This window comes from Pyrus communis, chromosome 6 (assembly GCF_963583255.1).
Source record: "Pyrus communis chromosome 6, drPyrComm1.1, whole genome shotgun sequence".
NCBI classification, from domain to species: Eukaryota; Viridiplantae; Streptophyta; class Magnoliopsida; order Rosales; family Rosaceae; genus Pyrus; species Pyrus communis.
Window position 1 is genome coordinate 1,213,690 of NC_084808.1, and position 15,743 is coordinate 1,229,432.

The 15,743-nt window shown below is 36.7% G+C and overlaps 1 pseudogene; it reads left to right on the plus strand.

Moving 5' to 3' along the window:
• Window positions 1–3,083: 3,083 nt before the first annotated feature.
• LOC137737294 (probable helicase MAGATAMA 3) lies at window positions 3,084–6,142 on the plus strand (annotated as a pseudogene).
• Window positions 6,143–15,743: the final 9,601 nt, after the last annotated feature.

The following is a 15,743-nucleotide window of genomic DNA, read 5'->3' on the forward strand; positions in this document are numbered from 1 at the left end:
ATTTTCCATTTCCCTACGCTTGTATGCGACAAAATCATCAGGTTTAAAAGTGGTTTCATTTGCAAAATGTTCTGGAAATTTCTTTAAACATTATTTTTTTCTCCTGCAAGGCGATTTTTCATTTGCAAGGCCGCATGGATCATGAATCATGTACCTTGCAACATCATACCCATCTTTGGTAAATTCTTCAAGGAATTTCAACTGAAATGATTGAATCCACATCGGAAGGAGAATGACACATACTTTTTACTGACCTACATCAAAATGTGACAATGCGGGAGACCTCTTTTTTGGAATTCAATTGTGTAAATAGCTGTTTTGAGAAAAATAAGACAAAAACCTCAAAACAAAGCACTTGATGTTTATGCTCGTAAGAGAAACAAACAAATAATCTAGAGAATTGGGAAGGGGCAATAAATTAACCAAATTCAACCTTGCCAAAAAGTTTTTGCTAATTTTATATACTTGATCATATGTTTAAGTTTTGCTTTGAAAATTCTGGATACAATGTTTAGTCTGTCTCTAGCCCTACAACTAGGTATTTCATGTAGATCTTCTGGATACATTGTTTAGTCTTTTTCGAGAATTTGTTAGATCTAGCCGATGGTCCAAATAAGCAGGGGTGGGTTTAATAGGTGGAATTTAACTTTTTGACTCGTACAACATGCAGTAAATTGTGGCCTTCTAATAGAAGAAATGTTTGTTTTTAACCGCTCTATAGACCAAAACAAAGCACAATATTAACATTAACAATTTCTATGGCCAAAATCAACATAGTCTGTGGATTAACACCTATGAAAAGAAAGATTGACTAATCATCTCCCAAAACAGCGGACAAAAGTTAACTTTTTATATCACGTAAGAAAATGGAAAGAAAACTATATTGTAAGGGTGCATACGTTTTTTTTTATTTTATTTTTTTATTTATTTAAATATGTGGCTTGGCTAATCACATGTGGGCTTCTAATAAGATGACCACCTTGGGTATCAATGGCCAACATACACAGAAAGTGGCATCATTGGCAAGAAAAACAGGTATAGGGATTTCATGTGAAGTGCTGGCAGAAGACGAAGATGAGTTCAATCCATCACCAATAGATGCATTTTGTTTCAAAACAGATGTACAGGGTTGGACAAGATTGGTCGTATTGTTACGAAACAGTAAATAGTTGAAACGTTGTTATATTCTTGATCATAAGAAGTTGGAACATCTTGCAAAGCCAAATCATCCAGATAAACACTGCCATTATAGACGTGTAAACTAGCATGCTAGATTTCAACACCCCTCCTATATATATTCTGACTTTCCTAGGCATAAGACTACACAAATAAATAAATAAAAAATGTGCGAATGACTACGCCTTACTAATCAAATCGGCACACTTAAAGAAGGCACTATTAAAAGCACAAACATACCCAAAATATAATCACACAAACAACATCCTAATTAAATTAGATTAACAGCAGCAATAAAGACCGCTAAATTTTAGTAGTCTTGTCAAACATTCTCAAGTTCATAGGCATAAAAGAACAAAATTGAACAAATCACATGTAAACTATGTTAAGACTTAAAACATTCCTCTACATCCACCGAAATTAACGACTTTTTAAATCCCCTAAAATGAAAATATAGAATCTAAATGAGATTAAATTTTAATTTTAAAACCATTTCACATGTAAAAAGCGAGAAAGCTAACCAAGTTGCAGTTGTGAAATGAATCGCAGGCAAGCGTAAGCAATTAATTGCGAAAACCTGGAAAGTAGAAAAATGACCAACCAAAAGAAGGCTAAAAATGTGACAGCCCGTCCCAGAAATTTTAAAAACGTACGCGTGAAAAGACGATTTTGCCCATAGCGTGATTTTTCGTTGTGTAGTTGTTCTTTTTGGCTTGGTGTGGCTGGTTTTGCACCACACTCTTCCCCACACTCACCCTCACCTTTCCCCCTATCCCTGCACCTGTCCCGAGCTCCCTTTCCCTTCCCATTTTCCATTCCAACGTATGGACACACACACACCAATCGGCAATTCGCTTGGCGGAAAATCCAGTCTTTCATGCAAGAACTAAGCATGTGGAGGTACATTACCACTTTATCAGAGAAAAGGTTCTGCAAGAAGAGATTGAGATGAGATAGGTCAAGACGAATGATCAAGTTGCGGACTTGTTCACAAAAAGTTTGAGTACAGGCAAGCTCGAAATTTTTCGCTGTTTACTCAGCACAGTGCAAAGAATGAGAGCTAACATTGAGGGGGAGTGTTGAGAATCAATGTTAGGTAGAATCAATGTTAGGTATGGTTGAGTGGAAAAATTAGGTGCAATTAATGGGTTTTGTGTGGTAGCAAATAATCTTAGTTTAATTAAGTGTGTGGTGTAGCTTTCATTTGGTTTGCTATAAATACCCAAGTCCTCAAGCATTGTATATCATCCAAGGAAAAACAAAGCCTAGAGCTAAATAAGAAAAGTTTTGCTAATTAGTTTGTTTTGTGAGCTTTCTTTAAGAGTGTGCTCTATTTTCTTCTTCTTGGGATCATTAGAGTTATCTTGGATACTCTTCTTATTCAACAGATGAAGCTATCAACCAAGTCTCGAAATCCATATACCATTTTTTCAGGACACATCCAAATTGAAACCGGAAACCCCTAATCACAACCTGTATGGATTGAAATTGTTCCTTGGTCTTAGGCATATACATTTTATTCTCATTTTCTTCCTATTATTTATCTTTTGTCTTTATTTTTAATCAGGTCTGATAGTTTACCTCAAGTGACTTCATTTCTCACGTCCAAGTTCCAATAGAGCTGTGATTTTAAAAATGAAAAAGCACTTTTCCCCTAAAAAAGAAGAAAGAGAAAAAGCACTTCAATCAGAAGAAAAAGAAAAAGCACTTCAATCATAAAGTTTTGTTTCGTTCTCTGTAGCCTGTAGACTAGCGTCTTGGTCAAGTTGTCCCCTACTTGATTGCTAAGCAAAATATTTAAGTACACAAAAAGGAGAGCTAAGCTAATTGATGCCATTGACTTCATCACTAGTCCTTAAACTCAAGTCACTGCGAATATCATCCGAAGATCGATCAGTTTGTACGTAATGGATCGTCAGAAGGAGAGTAATAAGTTGAGAAATTATGGAGTTGCAGCAGCTCGACCCTTAATCAATATCGTCTTCTCTTGGTCACTTGAGGATGTTCTCAATGCACATCTTTACCGAAATCAGGTTAATTTGTACTGTGTCTACGGTCCGGTGCTTCTAATTTCTTTCGTATTCGATCATGTACTTGTCAGTAGTATTGTAAAATTACAACGTCAGTTTTCGTTTCATTTCGTCAACTTGCAGGTGACAAAAATTCCTGAGACATTTTCTACCGTGACGAGTTACATGAAATCTTTCATTCCTTCACCTGTTGAGGAAACACATGCTGATCTACTCTCAAGCATGATGAATCTATCGCAGGCCCCTACTCTCGAAATTCTGATAGTTAAAACTTCTAAGAATCATGGACCTCCAAAAGACTTGTTTTATGATGTTACTTGTGTAGGAACATATGTGCCACAGGTTGGAGATCTTATTGCCTTAATTGATATTAAACCAAAATGCGTTGATCATTTGAACGGGCCCAGAATTTCCTATCTCATTGCATATGTTCATCAAAGTAGAGACAGTAATCTCTCAATACTCTCTTCAAGGCATATCGATACAGGAAGATACATGCATATTAAGAGCAAGACAGATACACTTTTTGTGGTCTATCTCATGAACATGACAACAACTGTTCGAGTATGGAAAGCTTTGAACTCAAAAGGGGCAAATACAAGTTCAACTAAAAACTTGCTGCAACCGCAAGCCAATTCATCACAAGTATTTTTCCTGGACTCTATCTCTACTTTAACATCTTTGACGAACTAACCCATCTTCATGCTTTTGCAATACTGATGTGATGACCTACTCTGATTGGATTGCTGACTATGTTTAGTTTGTAAATCTGTAACAGAAATAGTCTATTCCCCCGATAAAGTGTGTATGTTTTTCTCCACATGGTTAACCTCACTAATCTTTTGTCTTTGTCTCTTACAAGGTAGGAATTCATGTTCAATTTTCGTTGACAACAAAAACTGCTACCTATCTGCTACATTTCGTGCAATGTGCTCTGATCTAAATGATTCCCAAAAAGCTGCAGTTTTGAATTGTATCAGTTTAAGTAAATGCAACCACCGTAATAGCATAAAACTAATATGGGGACCTCCTGGAACTGGAAAAACGAAGACAGTTGGTTTGTCACTCTTTGCCCTGGTTAAATTGAAGTGCAGAACATTAACATGTGCTCCAACCAATATTGCCGTGTTAGAAGTAACAGCACGTGTGCTGAGCTTGGTAAATCAGTCACTTGATTATGGTAAGTACGGGCTTGGGGATATAATTCTATTTGGGAATGAGGAGAGGATGAAGATTGATGATCATGATGACCTTGTTGATGTATTTCTTGATTATCGTACTAAAATTCTGGCCGAGTTTTTGCCCCTTTGAGTGGATGGAAACATCGGTTAGCATCAATGATTGATTTACTTGAGGATCCAAACGAAAAGTATGCGTTGTATTTGAGAGAAAAAATGAGAAGATACAATGAGGGTGAAGAGGGCGATAATACTTGGACGACGACGCTGAAGGGAGTGATAATGTCGTTAATCAATGGTAGAAACCCAACAAGTGACGATGATAATGATCTTATGACATTTAAAGAGTTTGTGAAGGAAAAATTTGATTCCATTGGTGAGTGCCTCAAGATTTGTATGGTAAATTTGCACACCCACTTACCAACTTCTTGCATGTCAATAGAGGTAGTCAAGGACATGATTACAGCTTTGGATTTGCTCAACTCTTGCAAATATTTATTTGATGAGGTAGGGTTTTCTAATTAAAGGATGCAATTAGTTGTAAAATATTGTGTTTGTGTATTGAGGTCGCTTCGCGCATTTTCTGTTCCTATTTTAACTGACGACAAGGAAATAGGAAATTTTTGCTTGGAAAATGCTTGCTTAATATGTTGCACTGTCTCGAGCTCTTCTAAATTGTACACAAAAGGAATGAAACCGGTAGAAATTTTGATGGTTGATGAAGCTGCTCAGCTTAAAGAATGTGAATCGTTAATTCCTTTGCAACTCCCTGGTCATCGCCACGCTATTCTCATTGGAGATGAAAGGCAACTCCCCGCTATGGTGAAAAGCAAGGTCTTCATTTCGTCCTCTCCTCTGTGTTTTTCAGGTTTTTGAGTACACGCACACACACACACACACCCACACACACATTATCTAACAGTATAGTACATGAACTTGTTAGATCTCGGAGAAGGCTGTATTTGGGAGAAGTTTGTTTGAAAGACTTGTACAGTTGGGACATGAGAAGCTCCTTCTCAATGTCCAGTATAGAATGCATCCTTCAATCTGTTTATTTCCTAATAGAGAGTTTTGCAACCACCGGTTACTAGATGGTTCGAATGTCAATAAAAAAAGCTATGACAAGTGCTTTCTTTCGGGAAAAATGTACGGATGCTACTCGTTTATTAATATAGCCAATGGAAAAGAAGAATTTGATCGCGGGAGTAGCCAGAAAAATATGGCTGAGATTGCTGTGGTCTATGAGACAGTTGCAAGCCTAGCTAAGTGTCGATCTGTTGACGGATTCCAAGGTGGCGAAGAGGATGTGATAATAATCTCCAGTCAGATGTAATGAGAATGGATCTGTGGGTTTCCTCTCGAATCGTCAGAGAGTGAATGTGATGCTAACACGTGCAAGGTACTCCTCTTACAATACATACTGTTGTAGATAGATGTCTGAATTTTAGTCGTTTAATTTGTTGTACGTTATGTGTCTACGTATACACACGCAGGCATTGTCTTTGGATATTGGGGAACGAACCAACTTTGGTTAAGAGTGAGAGTATTTGGAAGAAGGTAATTGTTGATGCTAAGAAACGCAAGTGTTTCTATAATGCTGAGGAAGACAAGGACTTGTCTCTGGCTTTGGCAGCTGCCCTTGTGGATTCGAGCAGTTTCCGGGAAGTTGATCCCGCGGAGTTCCTTTCAAAACCGTTATCTTCTCTCAGTCTAACAGAAGAGCCACAGACATCATCAAGTAGTTATAGACGAGCTTAAAGCCAAGGCAGTGAATAATTAGAAAACACCGAGGCTAAAACCTCACACCTAATACTAGGTGGTTCATATTACTTGCCGTAATATTTGATTGATCACTGCAACTACTAAGGCAAAGGGTTTGGTGAGATTATAATAATATCCACTCCACTTATCCCACTACAACCGACACCGGTAAAATTTGGCCGAAATGGATGCTTGTTCATCAATTAAGCTAATGTAAATGGTAACAACGGTAATCGCTCCGATTCAATAATTAGTGACCTCATTAAAAAACATCGTAGCCAAGTTAGAACTTAGAAGAGTGTAACCCTTGTTGAGATTATTGATATCACGTTGGACTCTCTAATGCTGGCTTGTTAAAATCTTGCTAGGAACCTAAACAAACGGAAAAAAAGAAAAAGAGAGTGAAATAGCATACTTTATGGTTGCTCCCCCTGATAATTGCGTGTTTCTAAATTCAGCTCAGCATACTCGATATCCCACACCAATTTTTATTAAGTAAATGTATGTATCGTTATGTTACCTTTGATACAATGTATTAAGTAAACGCATGTACCGTAACCAATTTTTTTTTACACTTTCACCTGAGTTATACGTACAATACAATTAAACAACATTAAATTTTTTTTTTTTTTTTTTTTTATAATTTTATACATGACAGTTCTTAATTTGCTGCCTATACGAAGGACAAGAGTCTTAGATAGGACATGTTCTAGGAGTAGGCCTGAGCCCGGTTCGTTACGGTTCGGTATGCTTGGAAGTACCAAATTAGTACCGAATCTATTGGGTTGGTTTTGTTCCATATGCAGACGAGTCCAATTCTGTTTTAGGCCCTTCAGTTTCAAAGCCTATTTTTATTTTAAAAAAAAATAATTTTGGGCTTTAGTTTATTGCAGTTTTTTTAATGAAAATAAATCTTTTTTTTTTTTTTTTTTTTTAAGGAAAACTAACGAAAAGTTTATAAAAACTTTAGTTTTAATGAAAAAAGACAAATAAAGGTGTAATGAATAGTACATAAAAATGTAAAAATATGATTTTTCGTTAAAAGTAAACAGTACCGGAAGTGTTTCATTAAAACTCCATTTTTCTAATCCATCAACCGTCAACAAATTCAGCTGAACAATATCAATCATCAACAAATTCAATCCAACAACATTAAAGTTCAAGTAAATTCCTTATGCCATACAAACCCAAATAAAAAAAGAATCAAAGTTCAAATAAATGCCTTATGTCATTAATTCAACTAAATGTCTTAGGACGTAAACACGTGTACAACCCAAATGAAAAACTAAGTTCAATTTCATATAAAAGCAACAATTACCCCTCATGCTTAACAGCATTGGTGGTTGAAGAGTTAGGACGATTTGAAGGAGCCCTTGATTTTGATGGTTAAGCACTTTTTGAAGCTCGAGGAGGCCGGGTAGGAGGTTGTGAAGAGGATTCTTGAGGAGGTTGGGTAAGAGCTTGCGAATAAGTCCATAGACTTACCTAAATTTGAATTTAAGCAATTGGAGGTCGAATCCATCTCGGATTCAACATGAATTCACGAGATCTCCTTGTCGGATTCATCATAATTCTCACAAAATTCATTTGAGTTCAACCTATTAAGAATTTAAACTGAAATTGGCTTCGAACTCAATGAATTTCCTTCAGAATTTGTTGCCGAAGAAATTGAGAATGCATGCACTAAAATACAAAGGTTGAAACCTCGATTCCAAGCTTAAATTTGAGAAACAAAGCATGAGATTGATACCTGAAATCCATAAGAGGAAATCTTAAACTTGATTGAGTTCGATTTCGTCGAGTTCGAACTTAACTTGTCGGAGAACTTCGGTGTAGTGAGCTCATCTTATTACCAGTCCCAATTCTCACATGCAAGCCTCCAAATCGAATCCTAAGGTCATGTTGGGCTTAGATTTGCTGAGTTTAGGGTTGGATTCGATCAGGAATTGAATGGTGGTGAGAGGGTGTTCTTGGTGGAGAGAAGAGGTTCGAGGAGAGAGTTGCAGAAAAAGAGAGAGAGGGGAAGAGTGTTTCAGAAACTGAGAAGAGCACTTAGAAATTTCCTCAAGGTCAAATTACGATTTTACCCTCCATGTACTGTAAATCATAACTAAATCTCTGTAACTCTAAATTCGATTTTGCTTCCGCCTACACACTCGTGAGTACGTAAAATAATTTAACAAAATAAGAAAATATTAGAAATTAAAATTTAGCTAAGAGGTCCATACTTACTCAAGACACCCAACTAGGGCTATTTTGGTCATTTCACATATTTTGGGAATAAAATACATTATTTTAAGGTACCCAACACAAATTCAATAATGAGAGTTGAGATTTCTTTATACCTTTGAAGTTCCTCTTCTGCTTTGCAAAGGATAACCACCCAAAGTGGGGGCCTTCATTCCTTTCTTTGAGTTGGACTCCATAGCCTTCATCTTCATCATTTTAGCTCCTTGGATTCTTGGATTTGGAAGTTTGAATGGATTCTCCAAAGCCCCCAAAGTAGAGGGCTTGTACGTTTTGATGCCAAGGGTGATAAAGGAAAAAGATGATTACTGACATGGGAGGAAGAAATTGCTAAATATCCCACCCCCTCCCCCAAACACCCCATGTGGTCGGTTGTCCTGAAAGAAAAGAAAAGGTGATATTTCTCTCTTATTCCTTTTGAAAACTATAATAGGGGATGAGGTTATAATGCCTCTTTATGGCCGGTTTCCCCAAAACCTATGAGCTTTTGAGTTTCTTGAGTTTTAGTTGTTAAGTTCTCAGACAACTTAAGTTAATGGGTTTGACTAATTTGAGGTCTAAAACAAACTTATTCTTTTGATTAATTAACATATAATTATTCATTTCCATAAACAATTAAACCATTTAATTGTCCTTACTTAACTCTGTTGAATTCTTCAATCATAACCTTACACGGTATTAGGGCTAGTTTGGGAGGGGATCCTGACCCGATAATGGGATCTCGAATCCCAAACCGATCCTTTTTGGGATGGAAATTCGAATCCCGATCCCAAACCGAAATTCCAGCATTCCCGAAATATTTTTGGGATTTCGGTATGATTTTGAGATTTCAATTGAATAGAAATTTGGCTTCTTGTTAATGGAATTAACTAATAAATTCAATTCAAACCTGCATTAAACCTGCAGATCGAGCAGGCAAAGTAGAAAAGAAATCGAACATGCAAAGCAGAAATCAACCATGGAAATCCAGAAATCCAAATCCACATAAAATTAATCCAGAAATCCCAGAAAATTAATCAAGAAATCCAAATCCAAATTGAAACAATTAAAAGCTCTAAATCGTAAATCCCTAATTTGTAAATCCTCATTCGAACCCTAATTCAGAGAAAGCTTCAAAGAGGATAGAGAAGGAGATGGATCGATACCAGAGACGAGAGAGCTTCGAATATTTGAAAGAGCTTTCGACAGTAGCTCCTTCATCTCTCTGCTTCTCAACACGAAGAAGACTGCTGCTTTTTACCTCAAAAGTCAACCAAAACAAAAGCCCAGTCCTCACACTTTATTGTTCTTCTTTGTACTTATTATATTTGTGCCTTTCCTTTTTATATTATTTTTGTGCCTTCTGTTAGTGGGAGCCAAAGGGCTCTTGCTTTTGAGTTGGGAAGTGGGAACTGAAAGCCAAAAGCCAATAGGAAACAAAAGATTTTAGGATTTTAAGGATTTCTGGATTACCAAACAAATAAGATTTGGAAACCAATCCCATACTGAATACTTCGGTATTTTTCGGGACGGGATTACAGAACTTCAGGATGGTTTTGGTTTTGGGATTTTTCGGTTTGGGTTCGGGATTTTTTCGGTTTGGTTTGAAATTTTCTGGAATTTTTTTCTAGCCCTACATGGTATGCTATCTTTTAGGTTTTATTTAGGGAGGCTATGGGCAATTAGAACTCTTGCTAATTTATAGTGGATTGAAACTTACTTCCAATTCTCTCTTCAGTGATTATTAATCTTTAGGGCTTCCACAAGCCTTGAGTGACACTTAGAAGTATGTCATAGCTTCCCAAACTAAGTAAAAGAGGTGGAGAACCTATTTAGTTGGGGATTACAATGCAATATGGTCTTTTGCTATATCAAACACTCTTGATCACATTGTTTGGTTGATAGTTTATTCATGCCTATTATCCAACGTGATTCTCTTGTCTATATGACTACTGTTGGAACCAAATTCGCACACAACAATAATCTTTGCCCTTAGCTCAAACTAGATTAGTTTAATATGTGAAATGTTTGCAAGGTATCATTTCATGATTGGCTTTAGAACACATTTTCAACAAGTGGAATGAACAAAATTGATGATCCAGGACATGACCATAGCATCTTGTTAACATTGCCTTGGTCATCCTTGAGAAACGTAAATGAACATTTGCTAGTTCCATCAACATATGAAACTAGAAACCAACTTTGAAGCAAGGGAAGCATCAGGGCTTGCCATAGAGGGTAATTGGTACGATCCAGCTTCACAGTAAGAAAGTTTGAAACATTGGATAAGGTAGGGAGATGGATAGAGAAGGAAAAGCTTGAAGAATGATCCACTAGTGGCATAGAATTGGCTGCCTAATCGGACATATGAAAGGAGAACTATCTGGTGAGGCATCTGGATTTGATTTGAGTCAGTTAAAGCTTGAAAGAGAGTTCATGGCCTACTAGGAGTTTTGTTTTCTGAGGACTCATATAACACCTTATTAATCTTAATTCAACTATATTTTCAAGCAAGAGTTGTCTTAGATCAATGAATGAGAAGGAAGAGAGTGAATAGGGCACCCACACTATTCCTCCCCACTAAAAAGATTGATAATCTCGATAACCCTTCTGAACGTCCGCCTTCAAGGGGCGATTTGAAAAAGGGTATATCTTTCCTGTAGTGTCTTCCATTCCATTATTCTGATCGAGAAAGAATAAAAAATTGAAAATTCAAATGATGTCGTAAGACTTTATCTCGTTGGTACCATGAAAAATATCAATGCTCAGTATAGTAAGAATGCTTGAATGAGTAAACTCAATTGAATGAATTAATGAGTTAGGCTTCACGTTCAATATATAGAGTTACAAATGATCAGGTTTTTACAGGAGAGGGTTATCTCTAATTACAAATAATTCAAATATACACAAGACTTAAAAAATTGAGAGAAGCTAATGATTGTGGAGGAGTTGTAGATAGAGATGGATTGTGGTAAAGACTGTGGTAATGATCTATGTGCTAGAGAGTTTGAGATGAATTCGAACTATTCACTTGTGGAGAAGAGCGAGAAGAGGGAAATTCAAACTGGCTTTGCTTTGACTTACTACTTAGCTTGTCACTAAGACCCTATATATATTTATGGAAAGAGAACAAAGACTACAAGAACATTGAGATTAACCTAAGCCAGTTTTTGGGTGGGGCTATCAAGAAAACACTTATGCCCAGTGGGAGTTGGCTAAGCATTTATAAAAAAAATAAAAATAAAAAAAATAAAAAATAAAAATAAAAAAGCCCAAACCAAAAACATCTTCATTTTGGGCAAGAGTTTTATAAAATTCATTCTAATTTATATTTCTAACCTAATTTCTATTTGTTTATTATGACTTCATAATGAGAATTAGAGAAATAATAACAATAGTCAAATATTTGATTGCATGGCATGCTCGTTTGATTGTTTTGCTATGTATATATATATTCCAACACTTCTTGCCAAAGGTTAAGCTTTGCATTTACTCTCTCCCATGTTTTATTTATCAACACTATATCATTTGCGAAAAACATAACCAAAGGATATCATCTTGACTATGTCTCGTTAACTTGTCCACTACCAACGCAAAAAGGTAAGGACTTAAAGTCCCTATGAGATGTGGATGAGGATTGGAATCTAAAGGTTTTAGCTTAAGTAGGTCAAAGACATAGTATATGGAGTGCAAGTTCAGTGGTAATAGAAGTCCAAATGAGATAGGATGAGGACTGGAGATCAGGAAGTACCAAAGAGTGAAGCGTTATCTTGGATCTATCTTGCAAAAGAATGGAGAATTAGATGGAGATCTCAACCATAGAATACAAGCTGGATGGATGAGTGCATTAGATGTGTTATGTGATCATCGTATGCTACTAAAGTTCAAGGGAAAATTTTATAGGATGGCAAATAAGACCATCAATGCTTTATGGCACAAAATGTTGGGCGGTCAAAAATCAACACGTGCAAAAAATGAGTGTAGCAGAGCTTCATTGGATTTCTGGGCCCACATAAAGGATATGATGACGAACGAGGATATCCGAGATAAAGTAGGAGGGCCGCAATTGAAGATAAGATGGAAAACATCGGTTAAGGTGGTTTGGACACGTAAACTGAAGACCTACAGATGCTCCGGTTAGAAGATGCGACTATGAGAGGGAGGCTCAGGGAAAAATGGGTAGATGAGGACCTACAAAGACTTGGAAATAGACTTTAAGAAAAGATATGGAATACTTAGAGCTAGCAGAAGACTTGGAGCAAAATTGAGCACATTTACGTTCTAAGATTTGATAGGAGCATATTTATGCGCCTTAGTTTGCTTGTTTCCTTGCATTTATGTTGCTAGTACTTAGTAATTTTAGTACTTTAAGCTATTTTCGTGTGTTTGTAGGTCCAAAGGGCTAAAGGAGCAAAAAGATGCATTTTGGAGACTTTTGGAGCACTTTTGGGCTAAGGATGGATAGCCTATGCTTGGAGCCAAAGTGTTGGACGAAATTGAAGACCTAATTGAAGACCAAAGTGTTGGAACCTTGTTCCCTTTAGTTCTAGGACATTTAAACCTTTCCTTTATCCATTGCACATGCATCTCCATAAACCATCAACACATTCACACATCACCCATTCACCTTGGTGCCGTGACTTCACTCTTTCATCTCAGCCACACCTCACACATAATCATTCAACCATGCACTCCACATGCATTTCCACCCTTACAAGACCCTAATCATTTATCCACCTTTCTCCCAAAAACCGTGCACATGCATACACACTTCATTTCAGCCACATGCAACCATTAAACATTCAATCATTTCACCCCACTTAATGCCGTGAGTTCCCATCAGATTTCCAACCTAATTCACATGCATTCCATCCTTTAATTCACCCACATGCACTCATAATCATTCACACCTTGCATTCACATGCATTTCCAACCTAATCACTCACCCACACAATCTGCAATCATTCAAACAAACACCATCATTGCCGTGCATCCCATTCCATCTCCCATTTCAGATTGCATTTCATTCATTCCAACCAAGCCACATGCACTCCCTTTAAATATATTCAACCTAGCTGTCATTCCACTTCATTGCACATGCATTCCCTTCATAAATAATTCACATGCATTCATCATCATTCCCCCTTTAATCCACATGCTCTCCCATTTCAGATTACATTACCATTCACCACAGAAAAACACCATCATTGCCGTGGCTTACATGCACTCCCATCCTTTACCATTTCAGCCACATGCATTCATACAAAGCTTTAATCCACATGCATTTCCACCTAGCTTTCCACCTCACAACCACCAGAAATCAACCAAAACCGTGCATTCCCTTTCATTTCTGTCAAAGCACATGCACTCCCACCCTTTAATCACATGCATAAATCAGCCACATGCATCTCCCATCATCATTTCAGATTTCCACCAAGCTCCTAGCTGTCATGTTCCCTCTTTTTCACCTATAAATAAGCATCCATTACACCTCAATTCTCATTCACTCATTCATACATTCTTCCATTTCAGAAATTCACCCATTCACACATCAAAACTGCCATTTGGCCGTGAGTTCCCTATTAATCCAAACACCACCAGAAATTCAGCCATTCCACCACTCCCCAAACCATTCACACCATCAAACTATCCTTAGACCTTGTGCTACAACGAAGAGGAAGATAAGAGGGCCTAAACGTTCATACAATTCAAGTTTGAGTTGTTGGAATGTTTAGGTGTTTCTTTGATTTCAATGTTAAATTTCAATACTCTTTGTTTTGTACGAATGAGGAATGGAAGAGCAGAGGGCCTAAACGTTCATACAATTCAAGTTTGAGTTGTTGGAATGTTTAGGTGTTTCTTTGATTCTCTTTGTTTTGTACGTATGAGGAACTAAACCCCCCTTGGCTAGGGGGGGATTCGAAATATATGTTTATGCTTGCATTTTGATTTGATTACTTCTAATTGTGTTTCATAAGTTGTGGATTCAATTTGTTTAACTGTTTGATTGATAACTTATTTATGTATGTTTATTGAGAGTGCACGCTTAATTTTCATGCATGAATATGACGCTAGAATATAAGTGAGTTTCACCTAATAGTTACGAACTTATATTCACAAGTAGTGGAGGTTGCTTATAAACAATCGCGTTAAATGAATTCTTGGCATAAGTTTCATGCGTATTCCATAGTAACGAATGCCTCGTCGATGTTTATGATTTCCGTTGAACTTAATGATCTTTGTTGAATGTCTCTATCATGCGTATTCCATAGTTAGGGATTTTGATTAGGAATAATTTGGTTGTAATGCGTATTCCATTCAATCCAATGAATCTAGGGAAATCTGAAAGTTAATTTAAGCGGACCTAATTAACTTGGAGCGTTGAGAAGTCATGGTTTATTGAAATGCAATTGGAAATCATTTTATTATGCAAGTGTAACATGTATGGAGATGAACCCCTTAGCTATTCTATCATCCATTCATTCCATTTCATCAATTTCATATTTACATTCTGTTTTAATTGCAATTTGTTCATTTAATTTAATTTCGTATAAACCTAAATCCCCCTTTACTTTAATGTCAAATTAGTTAGAAATCAAATTAGTTTGTGTTTTTAAGAGTCTTGAGTCAAGTTACAACTTAATTTCGTCCAAATTTGTGTTTATACTCAAAACTGCCCAGAAAGTGGTTTTTAGGCAGATTTGAGTGTATTTGTGCTGTTTTGAGTCTTTTGGTTTGTTTGAGTGTTTTAAAGTTTAGTTTTGCATTCTTTGAGTCTAGTGTAGTGTTTTATATTGTGTTTTTACGTTTTTGAGTCAAATCCAAGTGATTAACAATCCCTCCTAATCCCCGGTCCAGAACGATCCCTACTTACATACTTACTACAATTGTCAAAAAGAGGGTTTAATTTGTGTGCGTATAATTCTCGCATCAAGATTCATATAGCCAATCCCATTTAGTGGGGTAAGGTTTGGTTGTTGTTGTTGCGGTATTATAATAATTTTAGGTACTGTTAGGTTATCGCATTAGCCGAGACGAAGCTATCCATTAAACGCCTTAGCTTCGCCTTTACTTTTTAAAACATTGATATATATATATATATATATATGTATGTATGTATGTATGTATGTATGTATGTATGCATGCATGCGTGTATGTATGTATGTTTTCATTCATTAGTATTACAGTACAATCAATTTGTTGGAAAGCGAAAGAACATTGATACCTTGCGGCTGTCAAGTTTTCTTTCTCTGTAGCCTGTAGACTACGAGTCTTGGTCAAGTTTTCCTGAGTCCTTTACTTGGTTGCTAAGCAAAATATCAACTACAACTTACAGGTGTCCAGGTGTCTGTGCCATTTTCCCCTAAAAAAG